Source organism: Halichoerus grypus, chromosome 1 (assembly GCF_964656455.1).
Source record: "Halichoerus grypus chromosome 1, mHalGry1.hap1.1, whole genome shotgun sequence".
Taxonomy (NCBI): Eukaryota; Metazoa; Chordata; class Mammalia; order Carnivora; family Phocidae; genus Halichoerus; species Halichoerus grypus.
Window position 1 is genome coordinate 27,134,307 of NC_135712.1, and position 25,620 is coordinate 27,159,926.

General features: G+C 35.9%; 1 long non-coding RNA gene across 1 annotated transcript in view; it reads right to left on the reverse strand.

Moving 5' to 3' along the window:
- LOC118546276 (uncharacterized) overlaps window positions 1-25,620 on the reverse strand; it is a 522,743-nt gene that overhangs the window by 77,918 nt on the left and 419,205 nt on the right. The gene's annotated exons all lie outside the window — the stretch shown is intronic.

Here is a 25,620-nt window from a genome sequence, read left to right on the forward strand (position 1 = left end):
ATTATTAGAATGAAAAATCTCACCCCTCCATAAATATGACATTAACATAATTATACCACCCCCATCACGGAGACCCATCCTCCTTAGGGAATACATCTGATGCTCCAAAGATGGAAATCAGTCAGATTTTAGTTGCTCTCCAACGTACCTTTGCTTCTCACTGACTGACTGGCTTTTACCCTCCACGCACTCACACGCCACCCCCTCCCCTCGGCTAGACACGGATGCCCGAGCGAGCACGCGCGCGCACAGGCATACAGACACCCAGCGAGAGGCGAGGCAAAGCATCTGATGCTGACTCAGAGCGCTTCTGTGTGCAGGGGGTGGCCGCGGCTGGTATTTTCACTGCGCTCATCATTAACATTAACTCACAGTCTAGCATCCACCCTCTCCCAGACCTGCGGGACTGCAGCATTTGCATGACGCTGTCACTCTAGCCTTTGCAGGTCAGATGATGGGGGGGCGGGGGGGGGGGAGCAACGCAAAGGAAAGCAAAGCAAAGGACTGGAAAGAAAAAGCCCCAAGACTCTTGTAAGAAATGCCTTCGTTTCTTCCAGAGTCTCCTGATTTTTCTACCTTTCTACTTCCTCTGTGGCTAGGTCTCAGTTGTTTGACATCTTTCCGGAAGAAAATGTCTTGTGCTTCAATGAGCCAGTAGTCAGTTGGTCCTCCCCTCCCCTCACACTCTGATCCCCACCCCCTTCCACCCCCAATCAGTAAGACAGATCTCCAAATGCAGTTGTGGAAACAGGCTTCGACACAGTCTCACTCTGGATCCACTACCTCAGAAAGCAGGCAGCCAGGCTCGAGAGAGAGAGAGAGAGAGAGAGAGAGAAAGAGAGAGAGAGAGAGATAATGCCAGCAATTCTTTAACAGTCCCAGACTTCATTCTACGCCTTCTTTTTTTTTGCCCCCCTGGCTGAAGAAAGAGCAAAAGGAGTGTTACCACTTCTATATGGAGACCCAAACAGCCCAAGGGACACATGAGTGAGACCGATCTGTATAGATCAATCATTTCTATTTAATAATGAGCGAAACTATAATTTTAATAAAAATAATTGCTTAATATTTTTATTAGCTGTGCTCTCAGTTCACAGGAATTATAAGATCTGCCAGGATCTGAATCATCAATATGATTTAAACTGTGTTGAAATCCTAATTTGCTGGAATGGAATCAACCAACAGGATATTAATATACTTTTTATTTTTATTTTTTTGATTTAAGAACTTATAAAAGTAATAACAAATAGCTGTGTGTTGGTGAATATGTAAAAGTTTTTGAGATTAAGACATGCTTGCAGGCGATAACTATTAAAGATTGAATATATGCTCACATAAAATATGGATTTGTGTACATATATGAAGACAATCTACTATATGCATTGTTACAAAAGGAACAAAAATATTTGGCCGAACACAGTCATGTTTGTACTACAGTGTTTCACAACATAAAAGACAGTATATAGGTATTTATCCAGTTCCTTTGTTCTTCAATTGTTCTTTTTAATGACAGAATGTGGTAAACTGCCTACCCTTCCTTTCTACATGAGCAATATTTCTGAATTACTTGCCAGCCAGAACTAGCCATCAGTGACTCTGCAGCATACAAGAAACACATACAAAGGAGAGAAAAGTACGGCAATTCTCAAGCCAACTGTAATGCTGTCTGGTGCTTTAGAAATTTCAGTTTACTCACACAGACAGATCCCAGCATGCACTGCAGCACCGCAGGACCAACTAAGGTAGCAGTTTGGCAACAGATCTGTGGCAACAAACGTGAAGGACAACCATTTGCAGAGGTTCCAAAGAAAACATCACACAACCCATAAAGAGAAAGATGCATCTGCAGTAGGAGATGTATCTCTAAAATCAGCTCCTACAGGCTCCTGGTTTGAAAGAAAAAAGCAAAGAAGAAAAGGAAAAACTTAAGCACGAAAGCAAAAAACACAAATAAAAGAAGTGGGCACCCAAAGAAAACATGGAATGAAGTACACACTCTCCTGAGAGAGAGAAAGGCAGGAAAGAAAAGCGTTAAGAGAGGGAGAAAGAAAAGGAAATGGAGAAATAGGAAGAGGGAGGGGAGGGATGAAGGAGGGGAAAAAAGGAACAGGAAGTAAAGCGCACAGACAGAATCCCCGGGCACTGAAGCAACAAATAACACATGAAATTAGACTTCAGAAACTCAAGATTCGGGAATCGTGTTCAAGCTTAGAACTTAATGAAAAACTACAACAGAAATTAACACGTGTCCAGCATAGCTTAAGATACTTATTGTCGGTAACAGAGGTCCCTGCTGACTTCTTCCTTCCTGTTCTACGCGTATGAAACTGGTCATCTCTTAAAGTCTCTTTGCTCAAACCCATCTTTTTTTTTTTTTTAGCTCTCTAGCATGTCTCCTTTATGCTATTTTTTTTCTAGACAGTGCCCACAATACTCTGGATAAATTAATGTCATGACCTCGCTATGGTTATCAGACATAAAATGTCGACTATTTTAATAATTGAACATGAGCTTACAGCAAACTGCCTATTGATATCTTAGCTCTGTGGACGATCTGCATGAGCACCTCACTCCTAGCTCTGCGAATCAGAAACAACAGATGCAAATACAACTTTCCCCCCGCCCCCGAATCCACAACATCTCTTTTTCCTACATTCAGAGACAGACACACACATCACTCAACTTTACAGAACGCATAAAAATATATTAACGAAGGAGGTTAAAAAATCAAGGGGAATAAAGGTTTGAAGACAAATAACGATTATAACTGAATGGCCATGCATTTAAAATATTTATATCCAAACAGGAGTTAGCCAGTTTCAAATGTCTAAGCTTCTGTCAAGACCACCATTAGGGCCAATGGGAATGCAGACTTGATTAAATCAATATTTATTTGAAAGAAGATGTTGTAATCAATCAATTCAGTTGCCACTGTCATAGATATGCGTTTAAGGTCTCTTCTGATTCTAATTTCTAATCATCAATACTAAGACATCCCTAAATGAGGCTTTGGCTATGGCTGAAGTTTTTATAAAGTAAAAATTTCACCATGCTTTATATTTCATTTAAGCAATGTAATGCAAGTATGGTCTTGCTAGATCAATTATTTTTATATGTTATTTTCTATGTTTTGTTTCTTTAAAAAATTACCAAGATAGATCTGAATGTATATCAAATGACATATTAAGTTAGAGGAAGCAATAACTCCTCTGCAATACTTTAATACAACCTGTCCTCCACCTTACTGCTAAGGCAGGGAGGGATCTTTTATTTCTTATAAAGGCCATTTGAAATCAGTGTTATTATGGGAATCATTTTTAAAAACACTGGTGGGGTTTGGGGTAAGAGAGACAGAGGACAAGAAAAAGATCTACAGTTCAAATTTCGATTCAAAATTCACGGCCATGCAGAATATATTGTTTTTTTTACTAGTTGCATAATATTTTCTTTGTTTTACTTAACCTACACTCTCTAAGAAGGTGCGACCAGCCACCTGTAGGTATTATAAGTAAGTAAAGGTAAAAATTGAGTTCCTCTGTTGCCTTAGCCATATTTCAACGTATAATAGCACACATGGCTGGTGGTTACCATTTTGGACAATGCAGCAATAGAACATTTCCAGCCTTGCAGAAAGTTTTATTGGACAGTGCTGACTTAAACGGTCCTTGTGAAAAGTTTATAGCATAACTGATCATTGGGTCCTGATGCTTTCATTCCAGTCTATTTTGGGAGAATGAATCTATATTGATTTATTTGAACATCGGAAAGAAGAGAATTTCTTCTAACTGAAGAGCATCTAGTGCTTTGGTTTACTAATAGTTTTGACATATGCAAGATTACGTAATGTGAGGGGTTATATAGAAAATAACTTTAAGGTAGTTGGTAACACAACCATCAGAAGACACACAAAAAATACTCCAGCTAAAGTCTCTGAATAAATCTGACAGATGCTTATTTGTCTAACATTTCCAGAAATGAGAGCCATGCTCTTTTTTGTGTCAAACAACATATATTACATCTTTCTGTTTTCAGTAAAGAAGGGATGTAATAGGGGTGCCTGGGTGGCTCAGTCAGTTAAGCATCTGACTTGGGCTTAGGTCATGATCTCAGGGTCCTGGGATCAAGCCCTGAGTTGGGCTTCCTGCTTCTTCCTTTCTTTCTCCCTTTGCCCTTCCCCCTGCTCATGCTCTCTCTGTCTTTCTTTCAAATAAATAAATATAATCTTAAAAAAAAAAAAGAAGGAATGTAATAGTAGTGAGTAGCAAAAATCCAGGGAAAAAGCAATTTTTAAAAATCCTACTCAAAAAAAGGAAAGAGTAGCAGTTAAGAGCAGCAACAATTATGGCTAGACATTTTTTTTAAAGAGAAAATAAATAGTAATATTAAAGGGTAAGGGAGACAAGAATCAGATGCCAATAAACACGGATGATCTGGTTGGGAATTTTCTGTTGAATAAAACATTGGCAAAAAAACCAAAACAGGTGTGTATGGGTGTGTATATACCTTGTTAAGGTAATTTTGAGTTACCAATGAGATTCTGGAACAAATTATCTTAAGCAAAATGAAAATAAAGTATAATATAGATGTATGTGAGTTACTACTCTAAAAATTTTATAGTGAAGGAGACAGCTAGTTGTTAACCAGGGAAAAACCTGACCTACATTTTCCTTTCAAAGTTTAGTATTTGGACTAGAGTATGATTCAGTTTTTAACTCAGATAGTTTTTGACTGGGATGCAAAAGATTTGTCAACCTGGAATTATTTTTTTTAATCTCTCTCTTTTTTTTTTTAAGATTTTATTTATTTATTCATGAGAGAGAGAGAGAGAGAGAGGCAGAGGGAGAAGCAGGCTCCCAAGGAGCAGGGAGCCTGATGCGGGACTCGATCCCAGGACCCTGGGATCATGACCTGAGCCAAAGGCAGACGCTTAACCATCTGAGCCACCCAGGCACCCTACTCTCTCTTGTGATAAATACAGAGCATCACAACTGACATGGAAAAATAATCACATAGATTTCTCTTCCTTTCTAAAGGGATGATCTTAAGACCCTGGTACATGAAATCTAATGTTCATTCCTCTATCTAGGAAATGTATATGATAGTAACTCTCGATGGGAATCTCTCTCCCTCTCTTTTTCTTTCCCTCTTCTCCTCCCCGCCTCTGCTTTCCCCAAGTGTGCAACCCCTTGCCAATCCAGCCTGTCATCAATATCCACCAAGGGACCCCATTCAAAGCCACACCAGCGAGATGAGACATGAGGAGAGCTTGTCCGAGATGGGGTAATTACGGCAAGAACATGAACTTGAAGGAGGTCTTGAGGGGCAAGTGGCTGTAACAGTCACCGTAGTACAGCCACATACAGGAGCAGGCCGGTCTGGAGGACGCTGGGGGAGTCTTTCTCTTTCAAGAAAAAAAGGAAAAAAAAAAAAAAGAAAAGAAAAGGAAAAAGAAAAAGAAAAAGGCAGGGTATGATAATGAGGGGCAATTTAGAGACCATGAACAATTATGCCATATCAAATTATATGTAAATCTGAAAGAGCGTTTTTTGATAGTTAGCAGGATTATACATACCAATAATAAAAGAACATTTCTGCTGTGTTGATGCGCTTCCTAACAGGTGAAAGAGAAAAGAATTAATCTTGACTTTTTAAGATGGGACGTAAATAGAAAGGATTTAAATATCAAGTGACTTCAGAATTATTGTCATATTCAGAGCTTGAATATTATGGCAAAGGAGCAATAATAATTTGTTTTAGCTAACATGACTCTAGAAAAATACCATTTTCCTTATGTTCTATATACGACACATTTAAACAAAGTTGGGAAGTGGGACGGGAACTGATCTATGAGTCAGAAAACTGGGTCTGGTGTCAATTCAGTAAATAATAGTTTATGGTCTTGGGTAAGTCACTTAACTCTCAGAACCTTGGTTCCTGTACCTTTAAAATTGGGTGGGATGACTAGGTTAATCATCAAGGCCTAATTCAACTCTAAAATATTGTGCAACAGAAGGGGAGTAAAATTAGAAACACGTGTTGGTCATTACTACCTAGATATTTGTACACATGATTGTCTCATTGATCATCGTAGTACTGTTAGTAGCATCTATCTCTGGAAAGATTAATGATAGATCTTCTTCCTATGTCCCAGTGATATCTCACGTAATAACTAAATCTCAAAAATTTATCATTTCATCTTATTTGCATAATATGCTAATATTAAAATTTTTATTAGATATTTTATGTGGTTTACCCTATTTACATTTAAATTTTCACTTATTTGAAATAATATAGAAAATATTTTCATTTTAGAACTGGGGAGGTAGCAATTTTTTAAGATTCAGAAAAATGTGTATATACTGTTATGGTACATGCACTAGGGGGAAGAAGTCACAGTTTCCTTGGATAACTCACTTGTAAAAATTAGCCAATATAGATAAAAAAAACTTTAGAACTAATTGATTGAATAGACCTATTTCAGCTTTAATAACACATTCAAAATATCAAGCTAAAATAAGTCAGGCTATGGGCGCCTGGGTGGCTCAGTTGGTTAAGCGACTGCCTTCGGCTCAGGTCATGATCCTGGAGTCCCTGGATCGAGTCCCGCATCAGGCTCCCTGCTCGGCAGGGAGTCTGCTTCTCCCTCTGACCCTTCCCCCTCTCATGTGCTCTCTCTCTCTCAAATAAATAAATAAAATCTTTAAAAAAAATAAAATAAAATAAAATAAAATAAGTCAGGCTATAAAACCTCCTTAAGTAGATCTTTGAAATTTTAAAATAAAAAAAAAAATCAGAAAATCAGGTGAATCATAGGTTTAAAAATTTCTGTCAACTACTGAAAACTTTTAAAACATCTTTTTTGCCTTTTAAAAATACTCATTTTGAATGCTGCTTAATTTGGGTGGAATAAAGTTATTAATGGATAGTTATTATTCTGATTGCTCATAATCATTCTTATTCTAGATTTTTTAGAGTTTCCTTCAATATGAAAAAATAAGCTAATTTCATAGGGTTTTTTTCATCATAAAGAAAAAAATATTTTATCCATTGATCATGATAGGTAAGAATGGAGCACAAAAGATAGAGTAAGTTATCGTAAATAAAAAAGTATTCTCTCTATACTTATATTTCCTTTCTTGATTTTTTCCTATTCAAATAATGTTTATTTTTGAAACCTAATATCATTCAATCATATGTTCCAGACTGAATTTTCACTTTGTTATCTTTATGCTCAATGATAGAAATTGTTTCCTGATTAATACATTTTTAGAAGTATAAACACTGTGAGACAAATTTAACTTTTCAAAGCATCTTCTTTCATGAAGAATGCCACTATATTATACTCTCAAACATTATTACATAGGTTTTCCATCCGATTTCATAGGATGAAGACATTTCCATTACATGGGAGTAGAGGAAAATGCTTCTAAGCATTATAAATCTCATTTAAATATATCTGAACAGTAAAGGTTCAAGGGTATCCTGCATTCTCATGCTTTGTTCCCATCCTTTCCAATCAATTGTATTGATTTGTTAAGGGTTAGAGGGTATACTTTCACTGATCAAGGAAACAGCCTGACACAGCAAAACCTTCTGACAAGTCAAGGCAGATCAATCCCACCTTTGCTTCCTTTTGGATACATTATGGTTATTCATTCTGCAACACCTAAATTCCATAATACATATCTTAGTTTAAGAAAGGAAATGGATAAAGAATCACCTATTTTCTTGGAAAAAAACAATACATTTCTGGATCTTCCCCACCCTGAATTGCTTTTGAACTTGATGGACATTATATCATCTGATCAAGTGGTTGGCCTCCTTTTCTAGTTCATTTGAGAATTCTGTCCCTTTTCAGGATTTTACGAAGCATTGTGGAAAAAAAACTTTAAAAAATGTTGAATCCATTTAGAAAATGAGTGTCTGTTTGACAAAATAAAAATGAAAACACATCATTGTAACCTTCTTTTCCAGGGCCACCTACCCATTCATTTTTTTAATGCCTTGGTGGAACTGGCCGAGCTGCTCACTGTCCACAGGTCCTGACTTTAAGAAACTCAAGGACCCAAATTACCTTGGAAAATAATTCTTTAAAAACCTTCATACAGTATTATATTGGTATACTAATTCTCTTATGAGGGTATTTTGTAAGACCCTATACTCGAAACCTCCAGGAGTTACTAGTATTTTGTTTTTCACTGTCCTGAAAAGTTACATGCTGTTTAATACCCTTCCTACCCTATAAAATTTACTTTGGTAACAAAGTAAATATTCACAAAAATTCAAAACCCTCATAGTCCAAATGGCCCAGGGGCCTGTCAGTTTTTTTGTTTGTTTGTTTTTTGTTTTTGTTTTTGTTTTTTTGCAGTCATGCTTGATTATATTTCTTTATTTAGCAATTTAATTAATTTATTTTCTCTTATGTGCCACAAGCCATAACTCATTAAGGAAAAGGTTTAGAGTTTATGTTCAGACACTCTGCCATTATAAAGCTTTGAATTTAGGAGAAACATATTTCCATTCCTGTCCCTGACAAAGACATGTTTTAAAGTACACATTGAACAAAAGAGAACAGCTTTTCCATTCCTAAATGCAGTGCTCAGTAGGACAGAAAACTTACTGGTTCTTCTTAAATGCTAAACCTTTAAAACATTTGCTGGATGACAGCATTATAGAAAAAAAAATAGTTTCTTTAGCAAAGAATTAAAGCTGAATATGCAACATTTCTTAGGAGCATTGAATAAGTCTATTTGTCCAGCTTACTTTGCAAAGACTGCGTAGAAAACAGCACCATAAACACTTTCAGTCCCCACACAAGGGCTAAACAAAGAGTCCTCTTTCTAGCCATCTAATCGGGTAATTTATTTTTTCAACCATCACATAAATCGAAACACAGCTGTAACCAATGACTTGCAGATCCAGTTCCCAGCCAGCTGGAATCAGTTCTGCTGAAACAGCAAGATTTTTACATTGTTCACTTCTGTACATCTGGAGAAATCATTGAGGTTCAAAGGTGACCAGAAAAGCTCTTTAAATAAATTCAACCGACAGTGAAGATTTGCCTAAGGATCTATAAACTCCACATTCACTTCTACAAAATGTTCATTTCATGAAATTAATTCTTATAAAGGCTATTTACATCCTCATCTGTATAGACTTTATGAGTTGCTAATTGAATTAAGCACTTAAATGCCTGTTTCTTTCAAACAACTTGCTTAGGGTTCTTCCAAAGTTTTCATAGGAGGTGTAGCTATTTAAAGACGGTTACATTAAAACATTATGTTACAAGCAGAAACAGGGACTATAAGGACCTGTAACAAAAGCAGAGATGAGATATGTACCTACTCATATCTCAAGTTTAATCTTGTTTAGCTAATATAATCCTCTATTTAGATAAAATAAAGGAGAAACACTATCCGAAAGAAAGCAGACCTGGAACACCTCCATCAAGCCAGGCAGGCAAATCCCTAAGGAGCCAGAGTCCTGGGAGAAACAAACTCCAATTAGGAACGTTCCACATGCAGTATTACAGGGAGGTGATTCTGGCACTAGAAAAGAACCCCCCCCTCAAAAAAAAAAAGAAAAGTAACGAAACCTAAGAGCAGCAACCCCTTTTGCTTTACCCTAGAAGCAGATACGTGCACACAGAGCAGAAGTTAAGCCTCCCCAACACAAAAACGGACACAGCCAATCCTTGATGTAAAGAGCTTTCCTCAAAAGTTAGATCAACTTAGAGCAAACAAAAACCCAGAAGAATCAGTGTCGCTTGGCATTTAAATTACACACCATATATCAATTCAAATGCATCATTTTCTTCACTAAAGCCATCACAAAGATATCCATCTTGGGGAAAATGAATGTATATGTCTGACAGACTTCTCAATAAAGTTTTTATCGGGTCAAAAAACCATACACAAACTAATCACATATACGTCTTATTTTTCCCTCCTTTGGTTAAGTCAATAGACAAGTAAACAAGTTATTTTCAATAGTCAGCCATCTTATTCAAACGTGTGGCTATTTCAGTGAGTAACCTCCTTATGAATTATACCTCTCATTAAAAAAAAAGTGAAAAAACAAATGGTAATAAAGCATACTTTTAGTGTTTATTGAATGACAGATGGTGATCACAGAGTAAAGAGCGATTCCACATTAGATATTAAATTCACATAAAAGTGTATTTCACTTGGTAAACATGTGTCCGATTTTTATGTCAGTCACTGGGTACAAAGGCTATAGAAAAACAGTCTGGAGCAGTTAGAAATCTGGTTTAATAAATAATAAAATATTCAGTGTCATGAGGATTACGTTTAAGAATTTCAGGATCCTAGAAAATTGAATCTAACCAAAAGGCAGATCTGCCCTCTTGTCCACTACTGGTTATTGACTGGCTGGGGCATCCAGAGGAAGGCAGCTCTGTGGATCCCCTGTAAAAGAAGAATCTAATGTCCTTTCCAGCTCCAATGTCCACATTCTTGTAGGCAATTTTTGAAATCCCAATATATGTCTGCTTATCCTATTGCTCCTCTTGAAATGTAAAATCCCAAATTTTCTTTTTTAATGTCATCACTTTGGGGATGAGCACCATTTAAAAAACAAACAATCTATCCTTTTAAGAGTGAACCAACCAACCCAGAGATAACCAGAATCTACTATATCATATTCTTGATGAGCTGAGGGAAAGTTAACTTTATGGGAAAAATTCTTGAAAGGACATGGCTTAATTTTATGAATATGTCATTAAATATTAAGCAACCAGTTAAATTTATCATTGTTTTAAAACAGGACTAAAATTAGGCAGCTCCCACACTCTGTTCTCTACTGCAATATTAAAGATGCTTTATGAAGAAATTCACGTGACTGGAGTTTCCAGTGCTATTTATAAACATTTACATTCACATGTATCCCAGAATCCTGTGATCTGTGATGTCTATGTATTCATTCAAATGTGCAATATTTCTAAAACATCTGTAACATATGATATATATACCACATATATACACATTTATGCTAGGGAACCTTATGTTTGTAAAAATAAAAATATCCCCAAATCTTCATAATCCATGATAGAAAATCACCTGCACCAATAGTATGAAAAATTATCATGTTTCACAGATACTTGTTTATAACAAGACGAAATAGACTTCCCACAATAATTTCAGTGGGGAGGAGGGTAGGTTTTTATTAGAAAGTAATTTGTCTTAGGTGTTTCCTAACTGATAATATCTTGTAGTATGCCCAGCTTACAAGTAAATTTAATAAATAATGAATTATTCAGTCATGAGGATTGCCTTTAAGAATTTCAGCACAACAGAAATATGTTTAACAAAGGATTTGGAATACATATTTAATTTGTGATCCATGCAACATAGGCTAGGAAACTTTATAGAAAAATGCCCTATCTGTGTCATTGTGAGTTGTTAAAATCTAAAAATGTTGTCAGTCCTCAGCCGTCCTCAAGAAACTAAGAATGGGTTTCTCATTAAATATTGAGCTGGTAGACTAAAGGTCTAAAATAGGCAAAAGTTCTATGTCCATTTGTGAATTTTGCTTTTATTGTGCTAAGAGATTATTTTGTCCATTAACATTAGCCTGACTCTTTTTAAGTCCTGGCAAGACATGGTATTTCATCAATATCCCAAACCTTTGTTAAGCATATTACATATAGTCTTGTGTGATAATAATAGTTTCAATTTCTTTGGGCTAGCTCTTTAGAAAGTCAGAACATAAATTTTAAAAGTACGTATTTAAATATAATTACCATTAAACTAGCCTAAAGAATTATAGTTGTTATTTAATAAAGGCTTTTAAACCTAATAATTGATTTTTTTAACCAACAAGGTAGGATTTATTTATATTAGTTGTTTGCTTAGATGTATATTTCATTTGTAATGGTACTCAAGTATCATCCAGTCTCCATGGGGAAATGATAGAATTTTACATATTTAAAAGTGGTTTGAAACGTGGCAAGGTAGAAAGTACTAAAAATCCATATTCAGGGAGGGGTGAGAAATCCAGTTTTGTCACATAAAGATGAGCAGGAGGAGAATGCAGGGAGGTGGAACTGGAGAAGCACCATGCGGTGAAACAGAGAAAGAGCTCATAAGACAAGATTGTTCTTCACACATATTCTAGAACATTCTTGAATCAAATAATACCTCCAAGTTAGGATTATCCATGAACTAATTTCTCTCTTTCCTATTTGAAGAAAAATATGTAATATTTAAACAAATTTTTCTCTATGTCTGATAAAAGAGAACTGGATCTGACATTGACTTGCAAAATACTGATGGATTTATCTTTAAAATTTCAGTTCACCACTGCATATAACCAGGAATAAAGATTTTTGAAAGTCTACTCTGACCTTGGAATTTTAAATTTTGATGGGTTTTCTCTGTCAAACTCTGGCAGGTCCAGTCACTTCTCTACCTAGGGTTGGATCTTGGTAATATTCATTCCATAGGAAATATCAAGAGAAAGTAATCAGGATATTTAAAGATCATAAGATTATGACCAAACACTTTGATTCCTTGACTGGATTATCAAAGATACTGACTCCTTGTCAGAAAGTTGGATATCATAAACGATTTTAGAATATTTTTTACGCAAGGGTTTAGCCAAAATCTGGAGGCCAGGAAGGAAGAGACCATTAATTCATGTATAAATTCTTTGGGAAAGAAAAAGACTACAGGTATATATATATGATGTATCTATATACATATAAACATGTTTTTAAATAAAATATATAAAATTATATATACACATATATATTTTATATATGCTTATATATATATACACATATACACACATGAAACATACACAAATATGATATGTGTGTGTATATATATATATATATAATTTTGTAGTTTAATCCCTTCACTCAGAGATTAATTTCCTACAAAAATGTCTCACAGATTTGTAGAGATAATGAAGAAGTAAAAAATCTACAAGGGGAGCTTTTGTCTTTAGAGGATTGATTGATATTACTTATCAGTGGGTGAAGTTACAGAACAGGCTGCTATAAAATTATTTTAATTTATTTATTTGTTTATTTATTTACTAAGAGAGAGAGAGTGCATGCAAGTGGGGGTGGGTAGAGAGAGAGAATCTCAAGCTGACTCCATGCTCTCGGCACAGAGCCTAACTCGTGCTCAGTCTCAGGACCTGAGATCATGACCTGAGCCAAAATCAAGAGTCGGACACTTAACTGACTGAGCCACCCAGGTGCCCCTAAAACATTTATTTTAATTAGACTAAACTTAGGAGCTCTTTCAAAATCAGCTGATATTCATGTTAGGGTCAGATTTCATTTTTTTCTTCCTTCCCCCAATCTCACCACCCTTGTATTAATCAATTTTAAAGAAAAAAAATGTCTTCCTTTTCAGAGAAAGAATTATAAAATACTGTGTTTGAAATCTTTTTTTTTTTTTTTTTAGATTTTATTTATTTATTTGAGAGAGGATGAGAGGAGAGAGAGAGCACATGAGAGGGGGGAGGGTCAGAGGGAGAAGCAGACTCCCTGCAGAGCAGGGAGCCCGATGCGGGACTCGATCCCGGGACTCCAGGATCATGACCTGAGCTGAAGGCAGTTGCTCAACCAACTGAGCCACCCAGGCGCCCCTGTGTTTGAAATCTTGAGTCTATTTTCTTTCAAGAGGATCTATAAGTCTTGCAAATATACCATGTTAATCAATGCATTTACCTTTCCATTCCTTTAAGTAGTAAACATTTCCCAAAATATTATAGGCACTGTCATAGGCAAGCCAGGGATAGAGCTCATGATTTACACAAAGGCTATGTCCACGAGCTAGCCTAGACACAAAGAACATTATACCCATATTACTATACCTATAAGCCTTATATCTGTGCAATAAATGAAAATGAAGTTAGGGGAAAAAGTGATTTGGGGTCAAGTATCTCAATACTTTTTGCCTTTTTTTTAGAACCAACCTCATATAAATGAAAACTTGATATGTAAAAAATTGGAAAAATCACATTCAATTGGACCCTTCAAATAGTACACACCTGTCAAGAAGAGTTACATGGGGTTATTTCTAAGCTTTCACTCACTCTTGAATTTAATTTGACATATATTTTGTGAGCGTCCACTGTGCACGAGTGACTAAGTTGCTAAAAGAATTAATAAAATAAGGGGAGAAATGGCATCTGTCCTCAAACACCTTAATATGTAGGGGAAGTGTCAGACACAAACAAAATGATAAGGCCTGGAAATGTGAAGCATGTTATTTTATACAAAGTGCTATGAAAACAAAGGGGAAGGAGGCAATAAATATTGAGTGCTGCAGAGAAGGCTCAAAGCAGGAAGCTCCACTTGAGTGGAGCCTTGAAGGAGGAGGACTGCCAGAAGAGGCAAAGTTAGAGAAAAAAAATGATATCCAGCCTGTGGGCAGAGAAAGAGGAAAGGTTCAAAGGTGGGGATTGATGCAATGTTTGGGAAATGGCCAGGCAGGGTGACAAAATGCTGGCTTCTGCAAGGAATGGTATTAGGAAAAATGGCGAAGCAGTTGGCTGGAACACAGAATCGGTCTTTAATGTTATGCTGAGGATTAATTATTTAGGCAAAAATAAACAACTAAAATCATCTTGAGGAGGGTTTTTTTTTTTTTTTCAATAGTACAATGATCCCACAACAGGAATACCAATAATTGCTACGGAGTCCAACACCAAATCCCTATCTAGTCCTGTGCTGATATACATCATGCTATTTTATCATACCAATGACTCCATGAAGTAAGTGGCATTCCTTATTGGCAAGTTATTGACAGGAAATCTGAGCTTCAAAGAAAGTTACCTAGTGTACTCAATGTCATACCACTAGTGAATGGCTAGAATTTGATCCTGGCCTATGTGATTCTGAAGTTTGTCATACCACCTCTCAAAGTTAAATTGGCCTCTCTGAGAGGACACTTTTGAATCTGGGTCTCACTACCCAATAACATGGGCAGTCTATCATGCTAGGAAGATCCTACAAAGAACTTCTAAGATGGTACAGAGATTCCAGGAATCCCTTTGTATTCTGAACATTTTGGAAGTGACAAGGATTCAATCATAGGTCTGTCCAATCCCAAAGCTCATGTTGTTTCCTTCATTGCATGCTTCTATTTGTCTAATTGATAATTAAGGAGCTGTGTAAAATTTCATCTTGGGAATGTACCAAAATTTGCTTAACTCTTTCCCAACTGCTGAAAATCTCTAGGGGTTCCAATTTAGGTATATGTAAATAGTGTTGAAATCAATGTTTTTCTCCATGTCTTGTATTCTCTATTCAAATTTCCTCCTTTGTGTAATATTGCAGAAGTGGGAAGCTTATGGTTTAAAACAGCTGAGGAACTTTGGCCTAACTGAATTCACAGGTGGCCTAGGGAGGTTTTCCATTTTTATTTGAATTTTACAATATCTCAAACATAGAACCATAATATCTAATATGATTTCTTTAAAGCCTTTGCTTCTAAGTTTCATTCATGCATTCATTTTTCCATTGGTTCATTACTCAATCACTTTGTTGTTCCTCTATTTCTAATCTGACTACATATTATATGACTGAATGATTGGGTAAAGATAAGACTTTTCTTTGTCTGGTAGACTGTGAGAGTAGCCACCAAATATTTTAATATTCAAAGAACATATCAACAAAATATTCTATTTTCTCCCATGTAGTAAAGTCTCAAGTGACACAATAAAAGAACATTTAGCAATACACCATAATGTCTATTCCAAGGAATAAGGTCCGTCAGTAGAACATCAAAGTTTGTACCAAATTTCCCACAAGGATTTTATCAAAACAAGAAATCTACCAGAGTTTGGAGATTTTTATTGGCATTCTATTTCATTCACTTTTCGAATATTTTTAACTTTTTGAAAATAAGCACTTAAAATCACAGAAAAGTAAGCATAAGTGTATCATAGGACAAGTGTTTTTGAGGGGTCTAAATTAATTTTGAAAGCACACAGCACTTCTAATTTGAGAATTAAATATATAAAAGAAAAGCAGATAAAAATGCGCTAAAACTTAGAAACGCTAAGTTCTAATTTTGTCTCTGCCATGTTCATTGTGCAATGACAGACAAGCTAGTTAGCACTGCAAGGTTGTGCTTTCACCATTTGAAAAAGCATTAAGCTACCACAGTGGATTGGAATGTCAATTTTGCAACTCTTAGCCCAACGAAGACAAAAAGTGCCATATAAATGCGAAATAACATTTCCATGTAACAGATTGATATGGGGTTATTTTAGCTGCTGCTTTAAAATCAAGTTTTGCTAAATGAAAAAAAAATTCCCAATTCATCTCTGTTTCTTAAACTAGGCTTTATGCACCTGTATGTGGTGACAGTTACTGGGTTTTGAAAATGTGAAGCAGAGCAAAGAGTCAAGGAAAAAGCCTGAACTTTTTCCTTTGATTAAGGTCCATATGGTCTAGTAGGGTAAAAAGAAACAGAGACAACTAGTGGAATTTTCAGGATCTAAGGGCACTGTTATCCTGAGATGAAAAATCAAATAAAATTTCCAAACTGTAATAAAGCCATCCCAATTCACATATCCCTTCCCCAAAACTTTTAGATTTACAAACCAAAGAAAAATATGAAAGACATTCTAGACTCCTTAAAAAAAGATAACCTTATAATAATTTTTAAAATAACTACTTGCAGGGGGGCTTGGGTGGCTCAGTCGGTTAAGCGTCTGCCTTCGGCTCAAGTCATGATCCTAGGGTCCTGCTCCTCGAGCTCCCTGCTCAGGGGGCTCCCTGCTCAGCGGGGCGTCTGCTTCTCCCTCTCCCTGTGCCCCTCCCTTCCACTCATGTTCTCTCTCGCTCACTCTGCTCTCTCAAAAAAATAAATAAAAAATCGTTTATTTTTTTATTTTATTTTTTAAAATATTTTATTTGTTTATTTGACAGAGAGAGAGAGTACAAGCAGGGGAGCAGTAGAAGGAGAGGGAGAAGCAAGCTCTCTGCTGAGCAGGGAGCCCGATGCGGGGCTTGATCCCAGGACCCTGGGATCATGACCTGAACTGAAGGCAGGTGCTTAACCGACTGAGCCACCCAGGTGCCCAATAAAAAAAATCTTTAAATAAAATAAAATGACAAATTGCACACAGAACCTAAAAAACACATCTACTACTTATGGGAAGGAAGAGTGGTGAGTGAACAAATCAGGGACATGTAATATGTAAGGGTGCTTTCACTGGTTTCTTCCATGCACCCTGCAGAGGGTAGGAGGGATCCATTGGGTGGATTCTCAAATAACCCTAACCAGTTTTAAAGGACACTGACTTGTGACTGCAATAATTTATCCAAACCTCAGATATCCAACTTTTACAATTATAAAGTGAGTCATACATGCCCATGTATCTTGGATAATTTTTATAGTGTCTTCTTGCCTTTATTCTTTATTAGAAAAAAAAAATCAATAAATAGTTGTGGGGAAATAGAAGGCATATTTTTACTCTGACTACTCCTCATCTCCTGTTCAGGGAGGAAAGATTTTTACCAATAGTCTAGACAACATTTCCACACAGATCTCTGTTGACTAAAAGAATATCTATGTATCTATATATCACATTGTTTAGAAGTGAAAGTATTTCACTAAAGGTTACTTCTTAAAGAGAAGAAAACATGTTGGGTACCGCATGAATTGGAAGCATGCAGCACAACAACAAAAGAAGAGCAGCAATAGAACAAAGTCCAGCTTGTTTAATAAAAAATGCTTACTCATTCATTCAATCCTTACAGTCAAAACTCTTTTCACAAAGAGGATATCTGAACAAATTACAGAAGTAGAATTTCTAAACAAAGAGGCAAAATTTGACTTTCCTAGTTTTCAGTACAGTTACCTAAACTATGCCTACAATTCTTTAGATTCCAGGTACTTTAGAGTTTTATGTACCTCAAACATGCCTGGAATTTTCTGTTCCTTTCTTCAGAACGGTTGGCCCTATCTTGAAAAACACTGAATTAAGAATTTAAAGAAAGCCTGTAAGTTTTCCTTGAGATTAAGTACAAAATGTGTTAGATACTATTTTTAAAAATAGGAAGACAGGAAAGAAAAATCACAGAACAGCCTGTTCTTGAGGAGAAATAACAATGGTACACAATAATAATAATAAAAAAAAGATGAAATTACTAAGGGCTTCAAAATTTAACAACACATGAGGTTCAAACATACTTCTCTCACATTCCTCACTCTCCTGTTTCCCCAGCTTCTATCATTTTCCTCTTGGGATTTACCAGACAACCTCCCTATCACCCGCTACTCATCCACTGAGCAGATGCGTTGACATAATGTGAAAACCATGCCTTCTGGTGCACATTCAATCACGAATGCAACCACCGGATAACAGAAATTCTACTACACTTGACCAGTTGAGTATCCTTCCATTTCTACCTACATTCAGGATGCTTTTTGCTGCCATTCCTGTAATTTCCATCAGCTTTTAACCAACTACGAAATGGTTCATTCACCAGGCCTAGTGATTTTGTGATTGCCTCTTTTTCCTTTGAGATTGTTGTAATGACTTCAGAAAACACTCTATTAATTTTACTCAGTTGTCTTTGTTTGAAGTTTAGATGTAGTAGTTTAGCATGTTTTGTTAACAAATGTCAATCCTATTTATTGATCTTGACCTTGTTTTCAAACAATAATATACCGCCCACTTCTCCCTACTTCTACATGCAAAACTTATCACATGAATTGTCATTACATTTTCTACTTGTGACTGGAGCAAAGAAAATCTTTTAAGTCTTCCCCAAAGTTCAGCAGTAACACAGCTCTAAGGGAAGATAACTTGAATAAGAAAGAGTAGCCAGAGAATTGAATTTCATAAATGTAATAACAACGTGGAGCGTTAAGTCACACTAACCACGTTTTTGATAATGAAAGAAAATTCTTATACTTTGAGGCCTGGTGATCAGAGGACATTGCTTAGTTCTAGGTTAAGAGTCTGTGCCAAGGAGATCATTACCTATCAGCCTTACCTGGTACTAAAAATAATTTATTTTTAGAAAAATTATTAGGAAAGCACACACTGCTTTTGAAGTTGTCATTGAAGAATGGATCTAACTCATGTATGATTTAAATAAAATGTACATACATATTGCATAGAACAGAATACAACAAGGCTTATATCACAAGGCCTCTCTCCTTTGGTCAAAATAATAAATGGAAAAGAAAATGTTAGCAATGATGAAAGAAGTAATATATGCGTCAAGAGGAAGGCCAGCTGCCCATATTTCAAAAAGCGTAACCTTCACTATTTTGGAACAACCTGTGAGTTCAAGGATCTAAGAGCCACCGCCTGAATCAGACACTGTAGACCAGACTATCTGCCAAGTCCATCCCTATCTTTCCTGCATGAGCCTGGATCAACCTTTGCTTCTGCCACCTAACAGGCAGCTCAGAGCGGGTGGGATAATGTTTAATTGGAATAAATCGTGTAGGTAGCACTGAACCAGGCTTAAAAGCTTCAGCAAACTATTTAACTATTTGAACACCAGCATTCTAAGTAGGCCCAGGAAACTGAATTTCACATAAAGAAAAATATAATTCAAGATAAAGACATCTGAAAAGAAAACTTCATGAAATAGAATAATAAAATACGCTGAAAATATGCCCTTCTACGAAAGCCTAGTTATCTGGTGTTTGGGGTTTGTATACTGCTGATGTGATGTGAATTTTGGCTGCCCTAAGAAATACGAACATACCTGAAAAATGGGGGCCAAACATAAGCCATCCCGTGGGTAACCATCTTTTTTCTTCAGAATATGTGTAAATATACAAGAAATATAAAGAACAGAACCATTACAATCATTTGAACATTAATCTTTTTGAAGAATTATACATAAGGCTATTCATAGCGATTCAGAATTAGTATGTTCTATTTTATTTAAGTAAGCAGAACTAATGGGAAGGAATATGTATTATTTTTTTAAAAAATGAGTAGTACAGACAAAACAATGTGAGGGTAAATCTTCCAGTAGCAAAAGGGACAAGTAGGTAACATAACACAATATTCATTTTGGGAACATCCATCATTTCCCTGCAAATAGATAACGGGTGTCAAAATGCCTATTCCAAACCTCACAATAAAATAACTTTTTTCCCCAAAAAACTATGACTAAAAACATCCTGGATAGGGAATTTTTCACAAATGAGTATCCTAATTATGGAATTCAAAATAAGGATTGTACGTTCCCATACAAAGAGTTCATTATAACCTTAATTCCTGAGAAGCCTTCTCTCATGCTTGTTTATAGGATGCAGCTTAATTCATCGGAAGAGGCTTTCCATCTTGTATTCACTGGTTTCAGTTTAGCTTATTAGGCAGATTCAAGGGGGAAATGTGCCTGTAATCAGACCCTCACCCCTAGATCCACCAGAAGGAGAATATACACAGGCAACAGTTTTTGAAGCATTAAAAGTAGCAGCCTCAGGACGGTAAACACAGACTATGAACATTCACACTACATATTGGAAAGCGTTAATTGAAGAATGTTTATCTGGCACAGGAGCCACCCCTTCTTTGTACATTCCGTAAGATGCTGGTGTCATGTTTACATGCTATGCCACCTTGCAGCAATGCATTCTTCAAAACACTTGCTAAATGCTTATAATTACCTTTCTCTCAATACCAGATTCATACGCTTAATTCGATCTATGTTTTGGAACCCTGCATGCAGACAACGTATTATCAAAAAGATGAGATGCCTTTTATGATGTTGAAAGACAGGGCGTCATATAGAAACTGGTTTTACTGCAGAAGGTTGCTATGCATGCACCTGGGTGAATCAATGGTCCAGAGGAAGGAAGTAGGGTACATTTGATAGTTTCGTATGTGGGATACTCACTTTTTCTTAGTTTGGAAGAAATACAAAGCTTGAAGTCATTCTTTCCTCTGACTGAACAAGATAATTAAGAGAGAGATTGATCTTGGCCAAATACAGAATCAAAAGATGCATATAAACATAGAGGGGAGGCTTTTTTCATAGGAAAAATATTAGTGAGCATGTTGAAGATAAAATAACTACTCATTATAAGGAAGACCTTCTGTTATTGATGCATGATGTGGTGTTAATAGGCAGTGAGAAAATAAGAACACCAAAAATGTTAAGGTTTGATGAAATGGTCTCAGGGTAAACCCTATGGAGTCTCGAAGACCAGGGAAACCTAAAAAATACGGGAGTCTTATATTACTTTTAATAATTCAAAGTAAAGCTTTATTTTCAAGTTTAGATTAAATTTGATTTAAATTTAGTATACATTAAACTAATGTATGAAAGTCACTAGGTTAAAAAAAAACCCTTTTAATTGACTGCTTTATCATATGGATCTATAATTTTCCATTTCTTAAATATTAAAGGTAGTTCTTATAAAGTAATCTGTTACTAAGGGAGGGAATAGGGTCTGGTGGGTCCACTTAAAGTTGTAAAAATCTAAATTCTCTCCTTAATGCTTCTTTAACAAAAAGAAAAATCACGGGGTGCCTGGGTGGCTCAGTCGTTAAGCATCTGCCTTCGGCTCAGGTCATGATCCCAGAGCCCTGGGATCGAGCCCCGCATCGGGCTCCCTGCTCCATGGGAAGCCTGCTTCTCCCTCTCCCACTCCCCCTGCTTGTGTTCCCTCTCTCTGTCAAATGAATAAATAAAATCTAAACAAAAAAAAAAAAGAAAGAAAAGAAAAATCACAAGGGGCTCCTGGGTGGCTCAGTCAGTTAAGCGTCCTACTCTCGATTTCCGCTCAGGTCATGATCTCAGGAACATGGGATCCAGCTTGACGTTGGGCTCCACGTTCAGCACGGAGTTTGCTTGGGATTCTCTCTCTCCCTCTCCCTCTGCCCCTCCCCCTGCTTGTGTTCTCTCCTGCTCTCTAAAATAAATAAATAATCTTAAAAAAAAAAAAAAAAGGAAAAACAATAAGCTTGCTTTTTTGGATATATGATATTATAGTATCATAAAGTTACAAACTCATAAGATTTAACAGGAGCAAAAAGCTCAGAATCATCACAAAAACCCTAACACCTGTTCATCTGTAGCTTTGTAAGAATTTTTAAATAAAAATTTTACTGATAAGGATGAAAAAGTAACTGTGTGGGATCCATACTCAAATTAAGGGCAACCCCTTCTATTTGATGGAAGTTACTAATATTTTTAAAATACACATCTCATGAATTTAGGTTACAAAATATTTAGCCAGAGATATCACTCCCTGACCGTGCAGGATGCAGTTCACTACTCAATGTAACTCTTTCCTGGCCAATTATATTTAGTATATTATGCACTTTTGTCTATAGGCATAGCTTTAAGATAAAGTAGTTACTACTTAAGATTTTATATTCACTTTTTAATTTTCAATTTTGAACATATACAGTAACTGTTTTGAATTTGAAATTATGGCATTTAGAACATTCAAAATATGGTTATCATTCTACTTACTCTCCAACTTATCTCTTCTATCTACACTATTTTTCATAAAGCCGTCATGTTACACACACGCACACAAACACACACAAGGGATTTGAGGGCAGACTATCAAGTAAAAATGGGAAAACGAGGTTGTAAGAATGAGTAGTTAAGGACAAAGTCCTACCTAGAGTGGCATATAAGAGACATTAGACTAACAAGTTACATTGGCTCCAACTCCAAAATGTTATTCAGAATTTTACAGATATATTCTCTCCTGATTCTTGATGCTTCTCAACTAACCAACAGGAAGTAGATAAATTCTCATTGGAGGACTTGAACCATAATTTATTATTATATTTTCTGTAGATAATCAGTAAAGGTAAGACACTGAAGAACTAATTTATTCTACCTGAGGATGATAAAAAGCACATATGCCAAAAGTTTGAAATATATACATAAAAATTCAGAATTATGTAGCTGTAGTAGTAGAAAAATACCATGCAGGTAAACCCCTAAGACATACATTTTCTACTTGGCAGAACGGCATGAAGAAATACAGCTATTTCAGGAAAAGTTCATTTTTAGCTTTTGGTTCCATAAAAAGAACCTGTCTTATTAACTATTTTTCATATGAAGGAAGAACTGGAAAGTATTGCCTTAGAAATCTGAGTCAACTAGAATTAGTATAAAATTCGCTTTCAATAGCAAACAATATGACAAGCAGTGATAAATGCCATTTATTTTAGAATATTTTATAATGTTTATGTAAAAGCAAGACTGAAATATGTCCAGGGTTTGTTCAGAGGCAAACACATACTTCCATCCTCCCACATCTATAATTTAGAAAAGAGAGGATTTTTTTTTTTGGAAAGAGAGCAATTATCAAAAGCAGATTATAACCTCAAGTTAATATATGATAGTAATGAAAATTAAATGTTAAATTAGGTTTCCTCCAAGAATATGAAGGTAGAATATAAAGATTTTTCTTAAAAAAGATCCAAGCATGATGTCTATCTGGTAAAAAAGTGATCAAATATGTTTCATGACAGGTGTTAGTACATAAGGACAAGGTAAAAAAAAAAAAAAAAAAGCATGATTTACAGTGAAATCATACTAAATACAGATAATTACTAGACCTCACTACAATTATCTTGCTTTATTACAGTGGAAATTTTCGTTGTGTGAGACTCATTTTTTTTAATTTTAGAATCTTGCTAAAGTTTTCTGAGACGTTTACTCAGAAAAATAGATGATATTGATAGAAAGCAAAGGAATTGGGAGTAAGTCATCTAGAAACATATGAAGTCCAAGTGTCTCTTGAGGGGTATCTGGAGGTATCCACACAGCAGTAAAAACTAGTGATGTAGCACAATTAATGCACTTTGCTGATTTACTTCTTCTGGTTATCAAGGATGTAATGAGTTTCCTGACATTCTTGATTTGTATGTAGCAATCAGAGGGTTTCTGGAACTGATAAGGGCAGGGTTTTTGACTACTGAAAGCCATTCACAGTACTCAACCACAGGTGAGAGGGTCCTAAGACAGTTCAACGCCCCCTCCTCCATTCCTACACTGAAAAATAAGAGCGTCATTTGAGGGTATAAAGAGAAAAAAAATATCTACCAAATTCTGTGCGGGCTACTGTGTTTATCCCTGTAGACCTTTTCACTCCTTTTACCAGAAACTTTTGGGTCCACACTTCTCTCCTTCGCACAATGGGATTGTGAATTTCTTTCTTTTAATTACGAGGGAACAGGTTACCAGGGTGGACAATTCCAGAAAAGCATCTCTCTTCTTTCCCCCTATTAATTTTTGCAAGGCAGTTTGAGGTGGATAGCCACTGGGCTAGGCAAAGTCATCAGCGGGGGAGGTGTTCTTGGAATGTGTAGAATGTGCATTCTTTGGATGCTTGGGAGGGTGGCTGCTCTCTTCTTGGCTTCTACCCATTTTCACTGGTTTGGCTGCTTCAGTAGGAAACAGGTATTACTTTTTTTTTTAATTAAATTTTTATGATATATATATATATATTATTATGTTATGCTCATCACCATACATTACATTACTTTTAAACACAGTGGGTTCCCTAGCTCGTCGTCACTGACAACTGATATTCATAGGGTTCTGAAACAGGCTTTTAGAGCAGAACTACATTTTATCCACATATGGTTTAGGTCTCTTCAATTTTTGTTTTGTTTATTCTATTTCTAAATTAAAGAATGAAGTTGAGAGAGTTATCTGGTCTTGGTTGAAGTCTTTTCGGCAATAAGCAAGACTGCATACTTAGCACTGGGAACAGACTAATAAGGCAAGACCCCTTTCAAGGAACTGGTGTGTTCATGGCTTATTCTTCATGAGCTTTTCATTTTGAGGGCCTTGATGATTAGTAAATAATGCAAATAAACTCAGGCTATAACTGGCATTTACCTATAGTTTGCATCTATTCAGTAAAATATTTTAATTGCCATTATAAAATACCACTCTTTTCCATGGCTACTTCCTTTTTTTCTGAAGAATAATTTAAAAACTCTGAAAAGCGAAATAAATCTTTTTATCCAGTCAACTAGTTCTTCTTTAAAAGATTTTTAAAAACAGCAGATGAACTTCTGATCAACTCAAGCACACAGCTGTTTTCTAGAGCAGTCTCTGAGTCCCTGACTCACCGTAAGCCATCTTCATGCCATATTGCGCTCCTACCCTAGTTCTTCCACTCATCCATTCTTGTTAATGTGCTTATGATAATTCTCTTGAGAATCATCTTAGGATTCCAAGTTGTATAAATGACCATGACGACAACTTTGCCTAAGCAAGCCATTTGAAACTGTCACGGATTAGGCTCCATACAGACTTCTCTTTGATACTCAAATTAATGTATAATATGAGCAATAATGAAAACTAGTTGGTTTAGCAATACTATTGCAATATTTAAAATTTCATTAGTTTGCATAGGCCTTTGCCTACCTTTTTCTGAATTACAGTGGTATATACTACACATTCAGACATAAAAGGGTATTAAAAGAATATTAAAAATTGAAATAGTGCAAATGAATATGCACAATTCTTATTCCCTCGTTGGAAATCCCACGGCACAAGAATGCATTGTTCTGTCAAGGCCCTTATCACACTGTACTATAATTACTGTTTATCGTCTATTTTTCTGACTAGGCAGAGAGCTTCAGGAGGTCTTAACCTATTTATCTTTGGATCTC